The sequence below is a fragment of the Macrotis lagotis genome, chromosome 5, assembly GCF_037893015.1.
Source record: "Macrotis lagotis isolate mMagLag1 chromosome 5, bilby.v1.9.chrom.fasta, whole genome shotgun sequence".
Lineage (NCBI taxonomy): Eukaryota > Metazoa > Chordata > Mammalia > Peramelemorphia > Peramelidae > Macrotis > Macrotis lagotis.
In genome coordinates this window covers 260,041,809-260,055,446 of record NC_133662.1, presented here as the reverse complement: position 1 = coordinate 260,055,446, position 13,638 = coordinate 260,041,809, and the positions used below count along the sequence as shown (strand labels likewise).

The 13,638-nt window shown below is 45.7% G+C and overlaps 1 protein-coding gene across 12 annotated transcripts in view; it reads left to right on the top strand.

Annotated features, from left to right (window-relative positions):
* Positions 1-13,638, top strand: part of VPS8 (VPS8 subunit of CORVET complex) — a 180,122-nt gene that overhangs the window by 563 nt on the left and 165,921 nt on the right. For 3 of the 12 annotated variants that reach the window (XM_074189590.1, XM_074189584.1, XM_074189596.1), the window contains exons 1-2: positions 121-207; positions 1,012-1,115. The gene's annotated coding sequence lies outside the window, so the exon portion shown is untranslated. The other 9 variants (XM_074189595.1, XM_074189585.1, XM_074189594.1 and 6 more) reach the window with 7 other exon arrangements.

The following is a 13,638-nucleotide window of genomic DNA, read 5'->3' as shown; positions in this document are numbered from 1 at the left end:
TCCGCGGCACCGCGGGTGCGCACTGTGGGGGGCGGGGCGCCCGAGCCCGTGACCGGCGAGGCCTCAGGTGACGCGCCGTGGGGGGGCGCGGGGGCGGGGCCGCGGGGCGGGGCGGGGCCGCGAGCTTCTCGGCTTCCGTAGCAGGCCCCGCCCCGGGGGCCGGGCGGAGGGGACCCCGGGTGACCCCGGTGCCGGAGAGCCGCCCAGGTGAGCCGCCTGGGAGCCCCGGAGGGGCCCGGCCCCCCGCTGCCCGCCGGCCGTGCCACGGAGCCGGGCCCCAGGCACCGGCGCCGCCCCTCGTCCGGAGAGGGCCCAGCCCTGCCAGAGGCGCGGGACAGGAGGCCCAGGGAGTGCCCGGCTGGCAGCGGGGCACAAGGAGCGCCCGGAGCCCCCGGCCCAGCAGCCCCTCCGAGGGCCCGGGCCGCGCAGCCGGGTGTGGGGAGCCCCGGAGCCGGGGGGTGGGCACGGGCCCCTGGCATTGAGGCACGCCGGGCCCCGCCGGGCTGGCAGTGGGGCGGCGGCAGGAGCAGGTGCGTGTGTTTGGCAGGACCTGTGCCTGGCCCCTCGGGGGCCGCCGTGCCTCTTGGCATCCGTGTTGGCACCAAGAGCGGGGGAGGCCCGCCCCTCCCCCCGGGCCGCCGCACAGGGAGACGAGGAGCCGGCCCGGGGAGCCGGGGGGCATCCGCATGAGGGCTCAAGTCGGGGAGCGGGGTGATTTCTCACTGCCGGAGGTCTGAATCCTCACCGCGCCTCGTGCCAGGCCCCGGATGCCAGCACGAGCCGTTTTAGTACTTGACAGACTTGGGGGCCGGGAGCCCTGAAGGCTTTTGAGGAGAAGCCGGCCTTTCCTTGGGTCCCCGCTACTCTCCGGGTCGCAGCCCCTCCGCCCTCCCTTGGCTTGGCCCTCTGGCCCCACTCCTGGATTCCCGCAGCCCCATGCCTCCTGCCCCCGGGGGAAGCGCCCAGGACCTTGATGCTCCATCGGCCCATACTCTTTCTGCCTTCCCCCAGCAGCTGTCCCGGACCAGACCTTGTGTCCTCTGAACCCCTCCCTGTCCGAGACCTCTCCTCCCGCTTTTCTAGCAAAGCAGAAGCTGTGGCTGAGGATCCCCAAGGTGAGTTCCAAGGGATTCTTTGAGGATGGAGGGTGAGATCAGGGGCGAGGGCCTTCCTGGCCCGCTCTCCTTGCCTCAGGTCACTTTCTCATATCTCTGCCAAAATACCCATATCTGATCGTTTCATCTTCTGTGGCTCTCCACAGCTGCTAAATATAAAATGCCTCATTAGCTTGGCCTTCAAGGCCCTGTGCAATCCAGTTATGACCTGCCTTCCCAGTTTTATGACATTAGCCTTTACACACCCCTCCTTGATCTCACCTTCCCTTTCCTACCTCCATGCCTTTGCCTTTCCTCATTGCCCCAGACGGGTTTCTCCCTTGCCCTAGCTTTGCCTCCCAGCCGTCTCTACTTCATTTATTTTATTTTATTTTTGCAGGGCAGTGGGCTTAAGTGACCTGCTTAAGGTCACACCACTAGGTAGTTAAGTGTCTGAGGCCAAATTTGAACTCAGGTCCTCCTGCCTTCAGGCCAGTGCTCTATCTGCCCTCCCTACTTCTTTAAGGCTCAACTCTTGTACAGTCTTCTCTTTAATGCCTCCTTCCTCTGACTGCCTGACCTTCTTTGTTGGGCCTCTCCTAAAGCCTGAAGAATTTTCTAATTTCTATTCTGTTTTTTAGGGGTTTTTCAGGTTTTTGCAAGGCAAACAGAATTAAGTGGCTTGCCCAAGATCACACAGCTAGGTAATTATTAAGTGTCTGAGGTCGGATTTGAACTCAGGTCCTCCTGACTCCAGGGCCAGTACTCTGTCCACTGAGCCACCTAGCCACCCCCTATTCTGTTTTTTTATTAATATTTTTATTTGCTTTTCTAACAACATGGAATGGTAATATTCACCAATCTTTTTTTTGGCAAGGTTTTGAATTTTACATTTCTCTCTTTCCCTCCTTTCCCTCCCCTTTCCCCACCAGAGAGCAATCTAGCACAGCTTACATAGTATGTACAATCATGCTAAACATAGATCCATATTAGTTATACAGTGAAAGAAGAATCAAATCTAAATGGAAGAGGGGCAGCTAGGTAGCACAGTGGATAGAGAACCAGCCCTGGAGTCAGAACGACCTGAGTTCAAATCCGGCCTCAGACACTTAATAAATTACCTAGCTGTGTGGCCTTGGGCAAGTCACTTAACCCTATTGCCTTAAATAAATATTTAAAAAAAGAAAAAAATCCAAATGGAAGGAAGAAGGGAGAAAAAATGACATAATATATAAAACGACTTTTAAAAATTGAAGATAGTAAACTTTGGTTTGCATTCAAATGTCTCAGTTCCCTCTCTGGCTATGGATGGCATTCTCCATCATAAGTCTTTTAGAATTGCTTTTGATCATTGTCCTGCTGAAAGGACATCAGAGTTGATCATCACCCAGTGTTGTTGGTAGTGTGTACAATGTTCTGGTTCTGCTCTCTTCACTCAGCATCAGTTCATGTAAATCTTTCCAGGCTTTTCTGAAGTCCGCCCCTCATGATTTCTTATAGAACAATACTTGTGTTCCATCACATTCCTATACCACAGCTTGTTCAGCCATTTCTCAATTGATGAACATCCTCTCAATTTCTAATTCTTTGCCATCATGAAAAAAATTATATAAATATTTTTATATATATGGTTTTTTTAATGCTTTTTTTGAAATCTCTTTAGAATACTCTATTCTGTTTTGTATGTATGCATTCTATGTCTCTCCTTCCTCCCCCCTGCTCCTGGGGCAGAGCCCATATTTGTTTTCATATTTTTTATCCACAGCACTCAATATTGTGTCTTCCTCATATTTAAGAACATAAATATAACTACTTTCCAGGAGCTTCCAGTCTTGAAAGGACTTTTTGGTTGGGGAGATTTGTGTGAGTAAAGTGATGGAGGAAGCTGTGTTCAGGGCTTAGGGAGAAGGTCATTTTGGAAGCAGCTGTTTTTGTAGGATGGCAGCAGGCGATACAATTAGAATGATTGTAAGACCTGAAGGACAATTTAGCATAATCTTGTTCCCTCTTTAGCATGGAATCTTTGGGGGAAAAGCCCTCACTGATCAGAGGCCTAGAGCTGGGAAGGACCCCAAAGGCCACCTAGCCAGTCCCTTCTTTGTTTTACAGAGTCTTAGAACTGTGAAGTGACTTAGAGCATAGACCTCCAGCTAGGAAGATCTCAGTGATCATCCCCTCTAAATCCCTCATTTTATAGTCAGGGAACCCAGGTCCTAGAAAGATGGTAACTTAGTACAATAAGATTGTAGTTTTACAGCTGGAGGCAATTTCTTAGGCCATTAATAACAACCTCGTTTTTACAGAGAAGGTTGATTGGCTAAGGTCACTCAGGTACTTTCACCCGAAACACAAAGGACAATGTTAGTTTTCTTGGAAAGGAGAATTAATGGGGGTTGACAGCCAAATGTCATTTTACTGCCTTTACTCTTCTGAATCCTCACAGACCCCAAAAGCAAACATCAAGAGGTGGGTTGCCAGGGCAGGACAGGGAACATCCTGATCTCCAGACTTGATGGCCGAGTCCCCTGTTCCCATTAGGATCTGTTGTCTTTCTAACTCTTCTTCTGCTGCGAAACCACCCATCCCCTTAGTTCTTTCCTGGGCCATTGCCTCCGTACCTTTCCCTTCCCCATCAGGACCCAGAGGGAACCAGTTCACGTCTCCACTGACCTCTTCTCTCCAGCCTCTTACCCTGCCAGACCTCACCCTTGGATTCCCATTACCATTCGTTGCTTCCCTGTCACTTGTGCTCCCAAATGAAGCTGCAGCCTGGGTCCGCCACAGGTGCCTTCTAACTAAGTCCCTCTCCCCACAGGGGGGCCTTTTCAGATTTATCATTTTGTTTGTTTTTTAAGTATGATTTTGGTTTATTTATATTATTACAATAATTTTGTTATAAGAGTAAACATAACCCCCCCCCCCGAAGATGAAAAACCTCAAGAATATTGAGAGAGAGAGAGAGAGAGAGAGAGAGAGGAAAAAAATGTACTTCAGTCTGGCTCTGTTTCTCTGGGGTGAGTTGCCTTCTTTATCATAAGTCCACCAGAGAAGTTGCTTCAATATTTTTCCCACAGTTATTATTACTAGCCGTCTTTCCCTCCACTCTCTTCCTCCCCACTCTCATTTATTCTATTCTCTCTCTCCTTTCATACTGACCCTGTCCAAAGTGTGTTGTATCAGATTACCCTCTCCCGCAATCTTCCCTCTCTTCTATCACCTATGCCCCCTCCCCTCTCCCAGCCTCCTTATCCCATCCCTTTCTTATAATTTTTCTCTAGGATAAGATAAATTTCTTCACGCTATTAAGTGTGTATGTTATTTCTTCTCTGAGCAATTTCTGATGAGAATGAAGGCTCACTCATTCCCCCTTGCCTTCCTCTGTTCCACTCCATTGAAAAAAGCTTTGTCTTGACTTCTATGTGAAATTTCTTAGCTCCTTCTTCCTCTCCTTTCTCTTCCTCCTAGTACTTTCCTTTGTTACCCATTGACTTCATCTTTTTACTATATTATAACCATTATATTCCACTCCTTTCTGTGTCCTATCTATATATGCTGCTCCTAACAGCTCTTATAAATGAGAAAGTTCATATGAATTATCAATATCTTCTTCCCATGCAGGAATACAAACAGTTCAATATCATTAAGTTCCTCATAGTTAGTCCTTCTCATCCACCCCCTCTATGGTTCACCAGAGTCCTGTACTTGGAGACCAAACTTTCTGTTCAGCTCTGGTTGTTTCAGTAGGAAAGTTTGAAAGTCCTGTTTCATTGAAAGTCCATCTTTTCCCCTGAAAAAGGACGTTCAGTTTTGCTGGGTAGTTGATTCTTGGTTGTAAACCAAGATCTTTTGCCTTCCAGAATATCATATTCCACCAATCCCTGCAAGCCCTTAATGTAGATGCTGCCAGATCCTGTGTAATCCTGACTATGGAGCCTCAGTAGTTGAATTATTTCTGGCAGCTTTTAGAATTTTCTCTTTGACTTTGGAGTTTTGGAATTTGGCTGTAATATTCCTGGAAGTTTTTCTTTTGGGATCTCTTTTGGGAGGTGACTGGTGAATTCCCTCAATTTCTATTTTGCCCTCTGCTTCTATGATTTCAGGGCAATTTTGCTGTATTATTCCTCGGAAAATGAAGTCTAGGCTCTTTTCCTGGTCATGACTTTTAGGTGCTCCAATAATTTTTAAATTATTTCTTCCACCTCTGTTTTTAGAGGTTGGTTGTTTTTCCAAAGGGATATTTCACATTTTCTTCTAATTTTTGGCTTTTTTTGGAAGAGTTTTATTTCTTCCTAATTTCTTGCAAAGTCATCAGCTTCCTTTAGTTCCAGTCACATTTGAAGGAGTTATTTTCTTCAGAGAGATTTTTTATCTCCTTTTCCAGCCGGCCAATTCTGTTTTTTAAGACATTCTTCTCCTCATTTGCCTTCTGTTTTGCTTTTTCCATTTGGCCTAAACGAGTTTTTAACATTACTTTTTTCAGTATTTTTTTTTGTATTTCTTTCACCAAGCTGCTGTTTGATTTTCATGATTTTTCTGCATCACTTTCATTTCTCGAATTTTTCCTCTACCTCCCTTAATTGCTTTTCAAAGTCTTTTTTGAGCTCATCCATAGTCTGAGCCCATTTTCTATTTCTCTTGGAGGTTTTGGATATGGAAGCTTCGATTTTGTCATCCTTTGAGTATGGGTTTTCATCTTCCATGGGACTTAAGTAATTTTCTATGGTCAGATTCTTCTTTTTCTGTTGTTTACTCATTTCCTCAGCCCAAGACTAATTTACAGCACTTCCAAGGCTTTGAGGTTTTTTTTTTTTGGGACATCCCACTGGGACCTTTATTCCTCCAAGGTCTTATGTTCTCTTGCCTGTGCTTTGATACATAGATGACCACAGGCATTCCCCCTCTGCCTTGGAGTTGTGAGGAGGGTCCTTGCTATCTTAGTATGGAAGGCCAAACTGCAAGCTGGATCTGAGTGTGGGTAAATAGCAGAGTCCTGCCCCAGGGAGAGCAGAGAGATTTCTGCAGTCTCTCCTGACCCCCTTAGCATCTGTGGGCTGTACTCTGGAGGTGCAGACTGGTTTCCCCCGATTCTCACTGTAGGTTCTGCAGCCAGTGCTCCTCACTCCACACTCATTCTAGTGTAGCAGAGTTCTCTCACCACCCCTTCAAGCTGTTCCAGGTGATCCCTGGGCTGGGCTGTGCTGTCCTGTGGCTGCTACTGCTTTTTTTCCAGCCCCCAGTCCTGGTGAAACATACTTTTTCCGTGGAATTTCTAAGTTTTCTTGGACTGAGAAAACATATCACTCAATCTTTCTATGGGTTCTGCCCCTTTAAATTTTTCCTAGAGTCAGAATTTGACAGCTTTTGTAGATTTTTGGGGAAGGAGTTCCCAAGAAATGCTGCCTTCATACCACCATCTTGGCTCCATCACCCCCCCAGATTTATTTTATTTCATTTTATTTTATTTTATTTTATTTTATTTTATTTTATTTTTAGGTTTTTGCAAGGCAAATGGGGTTAAGTGGCTTGCCCAAGGCCACACAGCTAGGTAATTATTAAGTGTCTGAGACTGGATTTGAACCCAGGTACTCCTGACTCCAAGGCTGGTGCTTTATCCACTGCACTACCTAGCTGCCCCTCCCAGATTTATTTTGTAACACCTCTGGCTCCCCTTTCCTCACCCACTGAAAACATGGAAGCCATTCACAGAGCTCTCCCTGTTCCTCCTCTCAGATGTCTTTCTACTGCTTTTTTCTTCCTCCACTGATTCTTCATGTTCCAGGGATCCTGTTCCTCCCTTCTCCCCATCATCCCTTCTCTGATTGATCTTCAAACTCTGACTTCTGGCAGCTTCCCTACTACCCACAAACTTCCCCTTATCTACCCCATCACCAGAACAGCTAGATTTGATCTGTTTATCCCCTGTTGTCCTTTCTCTCCCCTCTCCCTTGGGAAGACAGAATCTACTGCTTTTTTCTCACTTTCTTTTTAACTCTTTATAGTCTGACTTCCAACCCCATTCAACCAAAATCATCCTCTCCAAAGTTCCTAGTGCTCTCTTAGTTGCCAGATAATCTGATAGCCATTTCTCAACCGTCATCCTTGCCTTCTGTCACCCTCTTTTCCTTCAGATGGTCTTGCTCTAGACTTTGGTGACATTGCTGCTTCTCCCTCTATCTGTTAGCTCCTTCTCTTTGCTGCTCCTTCATTCATGTTATTGCACTAACTGGGAGAGGGGATTGGGGTCTCCAGGCCACTGACCTGGGTTCTTTTCTCTCTAACTATTTCTCTTGGTGGTCTCATTACCTCCCATGTTTTCAGTGATCATTTCTGTACAAATGACTCTCAGATCTGGTTATCCGGCCCTCACCTCTCCCTTGACCTCTAGCTGTCTCTCAAACATTTTAATCTGTATGTCTGAAACTCAATGTGCCTGAAACAGAGCTCATTATCTTAACTTCCCCTCAAACCTCCCTCTTCCCAGCCCCTCCAGATTCTCAACTGGGTATTGTTTTTGACTCCTCACACTTTCTCCCCCCCACCCCCCTTATCTAGCAACCAGTGTCATCTCTCCTTTTTTGACTTCTGGATGCTTCTCTGACACAACCCTTACCCTAATGCAGGAACCTCATCACCTCACACCTGTACTATTGCCATGGCTGTGGGGTTCTGTCTGCTTTCCATCTCCTCCCTCACCTCATTCTCCCTCAGCCATTTGCTGTCAAAGTAACCTTGCCTAGTGCTTCAGTATCCCCATAAAATCTTCTTTTGGGCCTGGCAAGTCCTTTACTGTCTGGACACTTCCTGCTGTTCTACCTCCTCTTTGGTGTAGACCCAGCAACCTCCTGGTGGCCCATGAATAAGACCCTCCACCTCCAGCCCTTTTGCCACACCCATTGCTCTCTAGCTTCCTTCTTCTCTGCTAAGACTACTTCTTTGCCAGAAGCCTTTCCCAGCTCTCCTTGGTCTTGACACCTTCCCCTGCCAATTCTTTCTGTTTCCATTTTGTATGCACATAGCCTCTCTGGATAGACTATGAGGGGGCTGTCTTCTCTGTATCCTCATCACTTAGGACAAGGTTGAATGACAAGCAAGAGTGGCAGGCTCCCTAGGGTCAGAACACCCTTGGTCAGTGTCCTTGAATCACCTGGACACGTTCCCAATGTCTGGCTGGGAGTCCAAGCTGGCTTTAGCTCTCTGGCCTCTCTCTCATAGTCTCCAATGATGTCTTTGGTGCCATTGGCACTTGATGCTTGCTTGTCAGTTGATTGAAAGAGCATTGACCTTAGGAAAGATCAAAATTCCAAAATAATTTTTTTGCATCCGGACCAATTATTGTGAAGGCAGTTTTCTTTTGCTCCGGAAAGGGCATAGACAGCATATGAAGCAACTATTCTGGACCAGTACTGAGGATAGACAAAGAGGTGACAGCCAGTCACTGCCCTTAAGGAGCTCCCGATCTAATGGAGAAACAAGGAGCAGATACTGAACAGGCCAGGAAGACCTGGCCTTGGGCGAGACTAGGGAAGCTTCCTTTAGGAGCTCCAGGAAGTATCAGAAGGGTCTTCCAGGCTGGAGGAGAGGCAGAGAGAATGCCTGCAGTCAAGAGATGGAGGGTCTTGTTCATGGAACAGCCAGGATAGTTGTGTCAAGGTATAAGAATCCTGGAAAGGTCAGAAGGGACAGATTGTGAAGGACTTGGTATGACAAACTAAACATATGTTTAATTCTGGAGGCAATAGGATGCCACTAAGGTTTTTGGAGTAGGAGGTAACATGACTAGATTTGTGGTTTAGGAAAATGACTTTAGTGACTGACTTGAAGCTGGACTGGAGTGGGGAGAGCCTTGAGGCAGGTCTTCTGACCCACCAGATAGTAGCAGCAGGGGCTTTGCAAAGACCCATTTCTATCTCATCGATCAATCTTATTTGCTTTTTATTGCCAAGTATTGGACCTGGAGAGATTGGGGAAGATGGTATTGCCTCAGCTCAACTTTAGCATGATCTTAGTTCTGATAACCATAATTTTCTTAGGCTAAAAATGAAATAAGAAAAAAGTTTTACTCTCTACCCATGAGTGGATGCTCTTATTAAGATACTAACCTGATACAAAATTTTGGGGCATTTTATATAAAAAGGACAAAGAATCATAAAACTGAGTTAGGCAACCAATGAGATTCCATATAGATGACATAGTTCTACATTATGATCCATTCATAAGTTATATTTGCTTCAAATTCTTATTGGTAAGAATCCCACTCAGACTGGAAAGGGAATGTTTACCTACAACTATAGGATTGTTTTCTCCTCACCCAAGATGTCTCTTATCTTGTGATTTTGTTGACCTAGGTAAGAGAATTTATTGGTGCCATCACAAAACTGACACAAAACTGGTGGTCTTGACACAGGCCAAGTCAGCATTCAGGTGGAGGAGATAGGCCTTGACATGGCAGACTGAGGCAGCATTCAGATTTATAATTATTAGTTGGAGGCTGGGAAACCAATTTTTTTAAATTAGAAATATAAAATGACTTAGTTTTTTCCTGCATGACATGCTTTTCAGGGGGTTGGGGCATAACTAATTACAGGGTTGCATTTAAAAATTAAAGTATATGTGGTTTGTAATTCTGAGCAAGAGTAGGGAGGAGGCTAGTACTCTGAAGGTGTTACCAGTTCCACTGGGCAGGCCATATTCCTCAAGAGTTCTTGTGGGGACATTTCATCATCCACCTGGAGGCTGGAATGAAGCACTTAGTCAAAAGAGTCTTTGAAGGGAGGGTTCCAAGCTTCTTGGTGGAAAGGACTGGGATCTTCAAAGGCTGCCAAAGTGGCCAAAGGGTTGGCCACTCATTTGTTTTGTTTTTTAAAAAGCAAGAAAAAACTGCATTGCAGAAATGAGTTTTCTTTTATTTTTTTAAGGTTTTTTTTTTGCAAGGCAGACAGGGTTAAGTGGCTTGCCCAAGGCCACACAGCTAGGTAATTATTAAGTGTCTGAGACCAGATTTGAACCCAGGTACTCCTGACTCCAGGGCCAGTGCTTTATCCACTGCGCCACCTAGCCACCCCTCCTTTATTTTTTAAGAAGAGGGATCCATTTGGGAGGCAGGAAAAATAAGCTGCCCATATATCAGAAGGGAAATGACTGGCCCAATGCTAACATCAGAAGACTTGGGCAACTACTCTGGAATAGAGGGAGGATGCTGGGATGATTGTCTTAGTTTAACTTAAGGCTCCACCTCCATGAAATCAGCCCCTCTCATGCCCACTGGCCACTCTGTTCTAGCTCTGAGGCTTCATGGTAGATTAGAGTAGGGACTGGAATACAAAGAACATTATAGTCATCAGCAGCAGAAAAAAACCATTTGTAAGACTTAATAGTGTGAAATAGAGGGACAGATGTATAACCCTAAACTGAATTCCCCAGACCTTCTCTCTCTCTCTCTCTCTCTCTCTGTCTCTCTCTCTCTCTCTCTCTCTCTGTCCTTAAGGGCTCCCAGGGAGGTCCAACCCTTGGAAGTCAGTGCTACTCCATCTCTAAGGAATCATTGGGGAACTTAGACCCAGTGGGACACTGGCATTAAATGCTGTGGGTGGTTGACTGGTTGGCATGCAGCTCTCCATCCTGTCAGTCCTTTGCCTTCCTTGATGGCCAGCTACCAAAATGTCATAGTGGTGAGGAGAGGGACCTGGGAGCACACAGAGGCCTGATCATTTAATATGGATACGTATAGCTGTGTGATAAGCAGGTATGGGGTCAGTATGCTGCAAAACGTTATGTCCTGTCCCAGAATGGGGTGATTGGGATCCCAGGATCTCCTCCCAGGAAAGGACCTGGCAATGCTGTTGAGGCTGACTGAAGACTTCATGACCAGAAAATGGGCTGCAGTGGGGCTTATTTTAAATAACTCCCTGGAGGAATCTTGGCTGACCCTTCCTCTCTTTGGGCCTTTTTGTAAAAGGTAGTAGTTAAACCAAATGATCTCAAAAGTCTCTTCTGGCTCAGAATCTGTAATCCTTTGATTCTCTTTAAATATTATGACAAGTTCTGAAGGTCCAACCTTCTCTGGAAGATTTTATATGCAAAGTATCCTGAGGTCTGAGAATTTAAAGCTGCACCTAGACTTTTGGGACATTTTGAACACAGTATCGATGGCCAAGTTCTCTAGGAACTATATGAATTCTTAGCCTTCATTTATCCACTGTTCTGCCCCCAACAATGAGGATGGGGTAGTTTTGTAGTTTTCTGGTTTGTTTTTTTTTCTGTTTTCCTTAGTAGTTTTCTGTGTTTCATAGACTGTCTTGACCACAAAATTCATCCCCAACTAGCCAACCTACTGGGGATGACTCTTTTAGTATACTTAGCTTGGCTGAACCCAGAAAAGCAAACTTGGACTGTTGTTGGGGCATCCTTGAGCTCCACTGGCATGGTAGAACATGTCAGAATCTGTGAACCTCCAGACATAAGGGCATAAAACTTTCCCCAAACCATCCTAGGCTAGGAGGGATATAGTGATGTGTGTGAATATAAATATATGCATCATATCTGTGTACAATAAATAGGAAGAATTTATAATTATAAATAATTTGTAATTTACTTTTTTAATGTAATCCTATAATTAGTTGTACCCTTAGTTTACCAAAAGATGGTCTTGAAAAAGGTGAGTCAGGAGATGGTAATTACTTTTTCCAATCTCCCCAGACCTAGTTCTCCCTGTCTCTGTCTCTTTCTATCTGTCTGTCACCCTTTGTTTTTATTGTGAATATACAAATAAGTAAGGTACAGCAAGTTTCTCCATGCTGAAAGGCTTTGAGAATGATCATAGCCCAAATCTGCTTTCCTAGAACAGCTGAACTAAATACACCCAGAGGCTTATTGCCAGCAGGCTGGCCATGTGGGGATGAATTCTATGGTGATGGCAGCCCATGAAACAGAGCAGACTATAAAATGGGGCTCTCGGTCCTGTGGGATACTATCCTGTCTGCATCTTGTGGGGTGGAATGCTTGGAAAGACCATAAATCTAATGAGGTGTGTGTGTGTGTGTCAGAATCTTTTAGAGAAGCTTCTATATGTTCCCTCTGGCTCTGCCTGGTATTTAAGAACCTACAGAAAGTCATAGATGTAGAACCAAATGGACTTTAAAAATCATCTGATCCAGCCTCCTCCTTTTACAAAGATGCTCAGAGAGAGGATGGAAGGATCACCTAAGTGCCAAATGACTGCTCCTTATATCTACAGAACCTTTCTAACTCCCATTCAGTGATTGAGCACTGGCCTTGGAGTAAGGAGGACAGGAGTTCGAATGTGGCCTCAGACATTTGACACTTACTAATTGTGTGACCTTGGACAAGTCACTTAACCCTGATAGCCTCACATTCCAGGGCCATCTCCAGTAGTTCTGATTCATATCTGCCCACTGGATCCAGTTGGCTTCAGAGGAGAAAGTGAGGCTGGTGATTTAGCACAGCCTCCTTCATTCAAATCCAGTTCACGTCCTTGCTATAGCATCACCTCCCTGATGTTATGGTCTTCTTCGTGAATGAAGGACAAACATCATCATCATCATCAATTTCAACTCATTTCTTCTTTATTTTCAATAGAGGTGAAAAACCTGGATCACATCTTCCTAATTACCATCTACTAATTCCTAATTGGAGTAGATGTCCCTCCTTGTATCCCTGAGGTCCTTTTCATCTTTAAATCTATGATCCTATGACCCCAGTCACCACTGTCTTAGTCTTTATTCTGGAAACTTTGCTTTCCATCCCATACAAGTGCCCAACCACATATGGTCCCTGTCTGTCTAGGTTAATTTAAGGAAAAGTCTGTCTGGAAGTAAGACTTTAGAAATGAGAGAAGGGAAGATGGCAGCTGTGGTATGCCTTCCAATACATTGCCGGGGGCTTGTCCTGGCCTGACCCATTCTTCTTTCCCCTTTGTGATCTCACATTGACCAGTTCTCATACACAGAGCATTTCGTTCTTGGTTAGGACTTAAACTACATTTGACCTAAGGAGAGTAGTGCCAAGGTAGAGAGATGGAGGTGCTGCCTCTGGGCTGGGCTTGGGATTTTTGTGGCCAGATGACTTAGAAGGCTATTAGTAACTACCATGGCCCTGGGGAGGGTGAGCTGAGGGAATGGAGTGGCAACTGTGGAAGAACAAAGGGGTCCATGAGTCCAGGACCACTTCTGACTAGGGAAGGGATAGATGACTGTTTGCCAAGGTTCAAACGATTGATAGAATTCCAGGATCTTTGTTTTTAGATCTGAAAGAGACCTTGGAGGTCATTGCCTCCTCTCCTCTGGCCTTCTCCCTAGGGCCAAGGGAGGGGGAAAGCCTTGCAAATGAAGTCACAGGATCCTAAGTGTAGATTGAAGAAACCTGAGAGCTGATTAGCCCAACCCTTCATTTTCCAGATGAGGAAGCTGTTAAACTCTGATACTAATAGCCAAGCTAACTCAGAGATATGAAATGATTTGTCTAGGGATTCCCAGGGAATAAGAGTCTGAGATGAGATTTGGACCCAAGTCTTCCTGGCTCCACACTG